Source organism: Eptatretus burgeri, chromosome 6 (assembly GCF_056783735.1).
Source record: "Eptatretus burgeri isolate ZD-2024b chromosome 6, Ebu_testis_v1, whole genome shotgun sequence".
NCBI lineage: Eukaryota > Metazoa > Chordata > Myxini > Myxiniformes > Myxinidae > Eptatretus > Eptatretus burgeri.
The window spans coordinates 47,937,215-47,947,872 of record NC_140966.1 but is presented as its reverse complement, the minus strand read 5'-3'; positions in this window follow the sequence as shown (position 1 = coordinate 47,947,872).

The window sequence follows — 10,658 nt, the reverse complement described above, 5'->3', positions numbered from 1 at the left end:
ATTTTTCCATTTTCCAACCATTTCATTAATCTGCTACTTTGAATCTCTTTGATTTTCATTGGAAGCACTCATTTAGTCCAGGCATTTTACAGTTTTGGGGAGATCAAACTGGTACAGAAGAAATTTTTCCTGATTCGTTTACAGTTCAGCACCACTTACAACATATAAAAAGTCCTGGTCCAGAAAAATTTGGGAAAGTTTTAAAAATGCGTTTTTCCTTTTTTGTTTCATTCGAAGCCATATCGGCCACTGTTGAATGCATAATGTGGCGAGATTTCAGTCCTTGGTGTGGATATAAACCTCATTTTAGTGTCCTCTATCATATTTTATGGTGATCAGAATCAAATAGCAGTATAAATTATGTACTGTATCATGTAAGTCGGTCATCTTGAAGACATTTTTTATCATCAAATTATAAATTATATGATATTTCCATAACTATTGCAAGTAGAAACATGATTTTTCTATCCATACCTATGTTAATGCTTTCGATTTATTTTTGTATATATTTTGTGTGATATATTATTATTTTATTTTATATATTTTGACTATTGTTAATGATTTTGGTGTCCATACCTACGTTAATGCTTTTGATTTATTTTGTAGAATATTTTATTTGATATATTTTGAATATTGTTCATGATTTTGGAGTCCATAACTACATTAAAGTCACCATTGTTATTGGCATTTCACAATTTCTAGTGTTATAATCGATCATATCTTATTGCAAGATCTGTCATGAAAGATGGATGGCAAATGTGTATTCTGCGGTGAACGACTCAGCAATGAGGAGCCAACGGGGGCTCTCAGAGAGAAGGGTACACAAGCTATTAACAGATGCAGCTGACAGAGAAATGATGATATCAGAACAGAGCCAGGACAAACGGTGCATCAGGAATGTCGTCATGTGTATTGTCATCCTTAAAGTATAGCAAAAGCAAACAGAAGCACATCTGACACAAGGATCACAGCTGGTTGTAAATGTCGGCCATCAGAAAAACCTTTCAGCTTCAAAACAGATTTTCTATTTTGTGGAACACACATGTCTGAACATACAAGTTAAAGAGGAAATGAAGTCACACAGTCGTGACAATGGGTGCACAACAAACTCTTTTCGACAAATGTCAGGTGACAGATGATGAATGGGCTACTCGTGTATGTGACAGACAAATGCATGCACATGACCTTCCAGCTGCTGATGCCATATATCACTAGCAATGCAGTGTGGCATTTCATCTCGGGAATGCTGTCCCTCAGAAGTAAGAAACTCCAGAGGATCTAGCATAGAAAAAGCAGAAAGTAAGATGTCCTTCAAAATCTAAATCGTCCATGTCTGCATGAGCAGACATAAGTATTCTTGAAGGTTACACAATATCTAGTGGACAATGATGAGCAGACCACAGTTGATGACCTGATTGTCAAAATGTCTGAATTCCTTGAGGGAACAAGAGCAAACCGATATAGTCACAACCATATGCAGAGAAAGTTAGAAAAACATTTCGGTGAAGATGTCCTCCTGAATCACCAGCATATGCTGAATATGTGGCACGGTAGTAATGCCAAGGAATCATAGTATTTGACGGGTATGCAACACCATCTAGGAAAGATGCCACACATCAGTGGAGAGCAAAGGGGAAAGCAGGAATGGAAGTCACATTCACAAATGCAATGAAAGTGACCCAGTAGCAAGAAAATTTGTGAAGAAAATTTCAAATGTAAAGAATAAGAAGAAGTTCCTCAAGATGATGGGTGTCAAGTTGTTCATGTTGATGGTGATGCAGATCTCCTAATCACACAGATGACAGCACAGACACTGTCCTGATAGGCGATGACACATACATATTGGTGTTGCTGTGTTACTATGCTGATCTGGACACTCACAACATTTTCATGAAGAATTAGTCAAAGGCAAAACCACAAATGAGAGACATCAAAATAGTGAACCGGGCACTTGGTGAATCAGTGTGCAGGGATATTATTTTAATCCATGCAATCCTCAGATGCAACACCACGTCTCACCTGCATGGCATTAATTAATGAGTCCCTCTCCGAAGAAACATGCAAAACTCCAAGTCTTCTGTGACTAAGAAAATCAGCTCTGCATTCAGTGCATGAGGAAAATCAGCTGACGAGATCACAACCCCAGGAGAAAAGGCTCTGGTGAATTTATTTAATGGTAAAGCCTCTGATGACTTGAATGGTCTTAGGTACAAGAGATTCTGCAAGAAGATTGTAGTGAAAAGCTCTCACGTGACGTCTTAAGAGCTTGCTGCTTACTTCTGCATCTGCTAAATTCCATAGCATGAGAGTATGTCTTCAAGTTCAGCAGTGGAAAAGTGTATCTACCCTAAGGGACAAAGACTGGGGTTGGTGTTTAACTGATGGACGTGTTCTGGTTATGACAGATATATAGCTTGCCCCATCCTCACTGTTGTCTATTATTAGGTGAAACTGTATGGCAGACTGCAGCTTAAGTAGATGCTGTTTTCAGAAGAACAACCTGCAATGTTCCCAAGCTTGTTGTTCCCAAGAACAACCTTCAATGTTCCCAACCGGAAATGCTCCCAACCTGAAATGTTCCCAACAACCTGCAATGGCCATTGTCATGGGTCTGGATGCTCCAACTCTTCAAATGTCATAAGTGACCATAAGGAAATGGATGAGGTGATGAATGTGACAATTAATAGGATGAATCATTGATGTCAATCAACACTTTTGTTGTAAACTTGTGTTTCTTTAAAAAAAAAAAACAACAACAACATTTATTTGATTTTAATGGATGAAACACATATTTCATTTGTCCTTACAATTGGTCCATGTTCTCTAAAAAAAAAAATCAAAAAATGTTGAGTTTTATGTTTAACAGAAAGGTAACATTTCGTTCAATTCAAAGTTATTTGTGACTGTATCTTGACTGTGACTGTATAGACATACTCTCATTCATCTGAAATTAGATGTGTGCATAAGCTCAAACATTGTGAACTGATGTTTGGATTTTTTTTGCGATTGGAAGTTTTGTATTCGTCAAAGTATATTTTCCATCTTCGTTTCAAGTAACGTCCACGTAATTTCATTGCTCAGGGTTAATGAAACCTTTCAGTATTGCTCGTCATTATGTTTATTTTGAAAATAATTATCTTGTTTTCTCATCTGTTGAATATTTTGCATATATGATTGCTCCTTTATAAATTTTCATTTACTTTTTATAATTCTGTTCTAATTTTAATAATTGATTAATTTCAGGAAATTATCTCAAGGAAAGGGTATTTACAGTTTGTTGACGGGGGGGGGGGGGGGGCAGCATAAACATCAATTTTTATCAACCTCCCGGATTTTCCTAGGCCGGGGCTTTTTTTCTAGAATGGGGGTTTTATCAGTACTTCTAAAAATACAATTTTTTTTATTCTGTACCAGTTTTATCGAATATCAAGTCGTTTTTGCCTTAAAAACCTTGGACTAATTGACTTTAATGTGATTTAACATTGACTTCATGCAACTTGTACTCATCACAGTCTTCAGCAATGAAATAAACATATTTCAATAAACTTACCTGCTAACAGCTCCAGGGTTGGCACGTTCCTCTCCACCAGAAACTTTCGGATGCTCAGGGCACTGTGAGCAGGGGTGTTGTTATGGTGGAGCACCCAGGTGTTGTTCTCCCACAGATCCCTCCTCTTGTCCCGGACTGATCTCATGAGGTGCCAGAGGATCTCCTTGTGTACGTATTGATTCACTGTTTGACCCTGTGGTAGAAACTCGAAGTGGACGATGCCCTTGATGTCAAAAAACGCGATGAGCATCACCTTGACCTTCGACTTCGACATCCTTGCTTTCTTTGGTCTTGGTGATGCCGCACTTTTCCACTGATGACTGCCGTTTGGTCTCGGGATCGTATTTGAATATCCAGCATTCATCGCCAGTAATGACCCTCCCGAGCAGGTCTGGATCGTCCTTGAGGCGCTCGATAATATCTTGACAGACAGTGACTCTTTGCTGTTTCTGGTCCTCGGACAACAGTTTGGGGACCATCTCTGCGCACACCTTGCACATTTCGAGATTTTCAGTGATGACGCTCCAGACAGTGTCCTTGTTGATGGAAAGTTCCTCATTAATCATCCGCACCGTGAGTCGACGATCTATGCCCACCATCTGCTCCACACGCTCGATGTTTTCCGCCGTTCTGCTCGTTGAAGGTCTTCCAGACCGTAGATCATCTTCAACCTCCTCCCGTCCCTCTTTGAACCTATTGTGCCATTCAAATGCATGTGTACGTGACATCGTTTCTTTCCCGTAGACTTGCTGCAGCATTGCGAAGGATTTGGAAGGTGTTTTGCCAAGCTTGGCAAGAAACTTCAGATTGGCTCTCTGCTCATGACTCATAGCATGACGACTCAGACTAGACAACGTGTAAAGCAGGACCTGTAAAAAAATCACACAATGAGCACAGTCAACAATCACCAATCATATATATTGCTGGAATGTTGCGGAAGACTGTGACGCAACCCGTTCATTCAAGTTGTGTAAGTGGAGCACACAGCAGGCTAAGTCCCGTTACTTTTTAGACGGACATCGTAATTCATATTTTCCTTATTCTTACCCATTCCCAGCACCTTACATTTATTGATGTTTAACTGCATCTGCCAATCTTTTGCCCAATCTGTTAAATTATCGAGACTTTCCTGAATCTGATCAACAACCTCTAGGCTATCTATGTTACTTCCAAGCTTTGTGTCATCTGCAAATTTAGAAATCTGACTATTAACCCAACGAACCAAATTGTTTATGTAAATCATGAATAATAATGGTCCGAGTACTGATCTCTGAGGTACCACACTACTTACATCCTCCCAGCAAGACATCCTCCCACTCACAGCCACTCTTTGCTTCCTATCACAAAGCCAGTTTGCAATCCAATTAGATACCTCATCAGCCACTCCACGAGCCCTCACTGTGGCTAACAACCTCCAATGTGGTACCTTATCAAATGCCTTCTTAAAGTCTAGATATACGATGTCCACTGCCTTTCCCTCATCCACCCAATCAGACACTGCTTCATAGAACTCTAAAATATTTGTTAGATAGGAACTACTTTTAGTTAGCCTATGCTGACTCCCTTCAATTGATTTGTATTTATATAAATGGTTCCTCATCTGGTCCTAATTAATGTCTCCAACACCTTCCCCGCAACTGAAGTTAAACTAACAGATCTACAGTTCCCAAATTCTTCTCTGGATGCTTTGTTAAATAGTGGTGTTACATTTGCTACTCTCCAATCCTCCGGTTCCTGACCTGACTCAAGTGAACTATTGAAAATATCCATTAACATCTCACTTACCTACTCTGCCACTTCCCTCAACACTCTCGGGTGCATAATATCTGGCCCTGGAGCCTTTCAACTCTTAAATTTCCGAGCTAACTCTTAAACTCTTAAAGTTCCTTTACTTCCTCCACTCCAACCTGGATCTTCTGTAAAAGCCCTTACTCACCTCATTGATAGATACTCTCAGCTCTTGGCAATTCTGAATAATAATGGTCCCAGTCCCAATCCCCGAGGTACCCCACTACTTGCATCCTCCCAGCCAGACATTCTTCCACTCACAGCTACTCATGGCTTCCTATCACTAAGCCAGTTTACAATCCAATTAGCTACTCCACCAGCCATTCCACAAGCCCTCAACTTAGTTAACAACCTCCAGCTATGAACATTTGGGTGTTATATTTGCTACTCTCCAATCCTCTGGTATCCATCCCAACACCACGCTTATCTGCTCTGTCACCTCCATAAATACTCCAGGATGCACATTATCTGGCCCTGGAGCTTTATCATCCCTTAAATTTTCGAGCTGCTTCTTCAATTCCCCGACCCTTACTTGGATCTCTTCTGAAAGCCATTGCTAACCCCTGAGAGAGGAAAAAAATACTCTCCTTCACTGAAAGTTCTCTTGACTGTTCCTTTGTAAATGTGGAAACAAAAAAAGGATTTATTAAGTCTGCCATCCCAACCTCATCATGCACCAATTCTCCCGTGCTATTCTTCAATGGACCCACATTCCTTTTAACCCTTTCCTTTCCCATTTCTTCAATAAGAGAGCTCACAGAACACGATACCCCACGCAGTGTTCAGGAATATACAAGAGGGCCTTGTCATTTGCAGAAGTTCCATTCTTCAAAATCCCCATGAACTGCAAATCTACAAACTTAGGGGGTAATGATGAAAATAGGGTTAGGGACTTCAACTTTAAAATTTGTCCAAACTGTACCCTTAATTAACCCTTTGAACCTTGAGCTCCTTGGACTTTTGGCTTCCCCACCCAGGGCTCCCTGGAGAAAAATTTGGCTGCTCAGGTGTATGGTGGTTTGAATTGGGGCTGGTAAAACGGCCGTGAGGGTTCAATAGGTTCACATGTTTGTGCATTGTTTTTGTGCTACTTATTTTTATGAATAAAAGTGTTATTAAGAACATAAAATAAAGTTTATTTTCAGGAGTTAATATGATTATTATATTATTATTTTGTATACAGCCTGTGGCTGCTGGTTGCATCATTTCTAGGAGCACAGCTGTGCCACTGATGCAGTGCCCGACTGATGCAGTTACGAGTAAGCTGGAACTAATTTTGCCGACCGTGGAAGGATGACAGACTGACTTAATCCACCTGTTTTTATTTCAACAGCACAACAGGGGCTGGAACGCAAGACCCGAAGATCTTAAGCTCGCCGATTAGTATCGAGCAACATGGGGTCGATGACTAGACAAATTCATATTCAGTTTTCTCCAGAGGTAACAAATATTTTCAAGAGAAGTGTTTTCATAAAATATATGGCAAGGAGGAAACTTTCATGTAATATTTACCTTTTCACCTTTTACACTGAAGCATTTTCACATTTCATTGGCATTTTATGGGCATGGTCTACAGTAAGTGTGATGTCTTTAGGCATGTTGCCTCAAAAAGTGAATATGCTTTCAGAAATTGCTTGATCCGCACTCTACAGCTTTCTTCATCCCCGCAAACAAAAATTGCATACAAACATATTGTGACGGTTCTGCAAAACTGTCATTCCCCAAAGGCAATGGTACACAACATATAGCGGTTCCCGAGATAGTTATTTCATTATTGTTCGGTTTAGAGAGTCATTCCCTTATGTGTAATGGGTTTATGGGTCAATATGCATTGCGTGGGCTTTTGTTAGGTTTTTCTGCCCCTTCTTTATCTATTTTGCTTTGCTGCACACACAAACCTCCATGCTGCATGCATACATTTTACAAGGATGCACATACATTCACGCCAAAGACCATAGCACCAGGTAGTCATTAGTAAGCATGCCACAAAACCATTCAAATCATGTGCAATAAATGAACGGACATTTCACCTCAGCCCTCACCATACTCGAACTCCAACACTACAACATTTAATTCAACAACAAGACTCATTCATTATAATTGCCACACCATTGAACCACAACTCAAGCTCGCTTACATTCGCCATTGACACCACAAAAACAACGACCGACCACCTCCACCACATTGTGACCTCACCGCTATGCCACCACTGCCATCGCTCAACCACCACCACCACCGATGCCAACACTGCTTTTTGGGACCAACAGGAAGAACTGTGGTTCGTTAGTGTTCTTCTGCGTGTTCTGTTCTTGGCATTCTTATGTTCATGGTGCGTTCATGGTGAGTGAACAACGGAGCTTGGTGGAGTGAGCGGAGCAGAATGGAGACCACAAATGAGCAGAAGAGCTAGGTGCCATACCAAGCACAGTATGAAACAGTATAGCAGTACACTTACAGACCTCCTTACACTTCGGTAAGCCTATCTCCTCAAACGTTCTTTCTATATTTACATCTCATCTCCTGGGGACACATAAAAATGGCATCAGCGATTATCCGGGTCCACTGATTTGCAACTGTTACATCTTCCTTTCTGCACATCACTTACCGATCATTTGCACCACATTGCACCCTCATCATGCACCCTCACCCCCCTCGCCCCCCCCGCACAGAATATGCACCATAGACACCCTCGGTTTTCTTCCTCCTTCCCCCTCATTAGTGACTGGGTTTGGACAGGTACATCGACCATACCAAGTAAAGAAGAGGTGCAAATGCCTCAAACTTTCTCTTCTCTCTCTGAACTGTCTAACTTTCTTTGGGAGTGTTTCTGATGGTGCCTGTCATGTTAGTGTAAAACAAGATCATATAAGTTTTAGATCGGTATAACTCTTCACTGTCTCTTTGCTTTTACAAATCACTGCATTTCTTTTGCCACATCTCACCCATCCTTGCTTTCCCTGCTACATGTATGTTCATGTTTTACATCTCTTGCTTATTGTGCCACATACTTTCCTCACCATGCTAATAATAAAATTGCTGTATTATAAATGTACCTAGTTTATCGTGTCTTTTTCACCATTGCTCCAGCATAGTCCATACGTAGTGTTATCTGGAAAGTTCTACCCCATGTGATTTGCTCTGTTAGCCAGCACAGACTCACTGTATTACTTGGCAGTAGTCCAGGTGTGCACTGCGAGCTTGAAACCTACTTGGTGCAGTTGTCCACAGGTAAGGTAACCACGCGAAGTAGTGACACCCTGCCAGGATTGGCAGTACCAATCAGCATTTGTGGTTGCTTAACAACCTACAAGGTCGCAGAGTTATCCGCAACTGGTGGCTTCAGGAACTCAAGTGCTTCCCCTCGTGGCGAACTTCGACCTCCGGGCCACAACAATATCAATTAAGAAAAAAACAACACATCAGTAAGGTCCCAATTCCTTCTCTACTGTCATCCTCTTCACTTCCATCCACTGTTCCTCCTCTCCAGTGAAGATAAACTTTTTGTGGAAGATAAACGGATGGATTGGATTAATATGGTGTTGATAGAATACTGGCATGTTGGGCCAAATGGCTTCCTCCTCTGTCCAAGTCCCTTGCTTAACCTGTAACGTTCAGCTTAATCATGGAAATTAATGACACAATGATGCTTTTAATAACTTCTCAAATTTGAAACGAGATTATTGCATGAGTAATCAAATCGTTTTTTCTAATGACCATAGTCGTGGATGCACAAGCCACAATGGATCATTCATACAAACATTCTTCCCCATTCATCCCCCTTTTTTTCCAATTTTCTACCTCCCATTTAAACTGCAATCTCCAACATCCCCTCCTTCTGCAGTCACACTTCTCGTGATGTGACTCAAGATTAATTATGGATTATCCAGCAGGGGCTATTGGGTGTTTTGTGGAACTGTATATAAAATGCTGGTTAAGTAGATATTTCAGTGGAGTTTGTCAATTCCGTTTGTGGCAATTTTGTGTGCATCCTTGTAAAATTGTCAAAAAGTATGAGATTTACAACCGTGGTTGCTTTTTTCATGACCTGCTTGCTGATGTCTGCTGCAGGTAAGTTCATTGTCAAGGAGCAGATATAATCAAAGCTATAAATAACAATTATATTGTTTTACCATGTTTTACTGTCATGCTAATTGTGTCACAAGATAGTTCTCATTTATAAAAACTTTTTATGTTTATAATTTCAACATTCGGTAAAAAAAAAAAATGAACAACTACCACGATGTTGTACAGGCAAGGTATCTGTGTCCTCAACAAATTATATGATGGACTAATTTGGCTCAATATGGACAGATATCGAAAAACTAGAATCCGTAGTCTTTGTGCAAGTTGCAGTGTCTCGGCAAAATTATACCAGGTCTGGAGTGACATGGTGAATTCAACATTGTAAAAGACACTGTTGGGAAACCTCCAACCTTCAACCATTACACAAGCTGAACAATCGGTCCATATTATTTCTCACTGAACTGTATCAAGTATAAACCGATTTATCAATTGTTGAAAATGCATCGAAATTAATTAATTGCAATGGCTTTTTTCAAACCAATGAAAACTAAATAATTTTCTGTGAAATGGGCTGGCAGGATGGTGCAGAGGGATTCACACTTGTCTCTGAGCTGTTGAGTCTGGGTTTGAATCCTGACCCAACGAAAAAAAATGTCATCCTGGTATTTTGTGTGCAGGGTGAGGCAACAATGTTTGTGCCATCTGTCGGACGACCTTAAACTTGGCGTCCCGTCTGCCGGAATTAGTTGGTGGACATTAAAGTTTCCACGGTGTCCTTCTCAAAGAGTAGGCGAGATATCACCGGTACCCTGGACAAATTCCAAATTCTTGCTCTATCCCACAAGGGGAAGTCTCGGCAGCACATCCACACACTAGGCAATCACGCAAACCAGCAGTCACGTGCTGTCCAAGAAAATGGTGACAAGTCGAAAGCTACAGATGATCATTAAGCCCAAATTAAGAACACATTTGAGAGGGTGAAGATCACTTTTACCCCCAACTTTCTTTCAGTTGATTTTGAGAAAACAAATTTGTAAAAAGAGTAAAATGGTGATTTTAAAATCCGAACAGCTTAGTTCAGGACTTCCCACTTTGACAATCATAAGGTGTCCCTTCCATAACTTATCATTTATCCTTTCACCTTTATTCCAAACACAGCACTTTGAGCTGAAGCCAATCAAGGTATATCCACACTAGACTGTGCATTTGTCCATTAACTCTGTACTTTGTTGCATAATCATGTTGGAGAGACTTTACTTGCATGGTTGAGGAAAGAAAATGTTCCCATCTCTGGTTT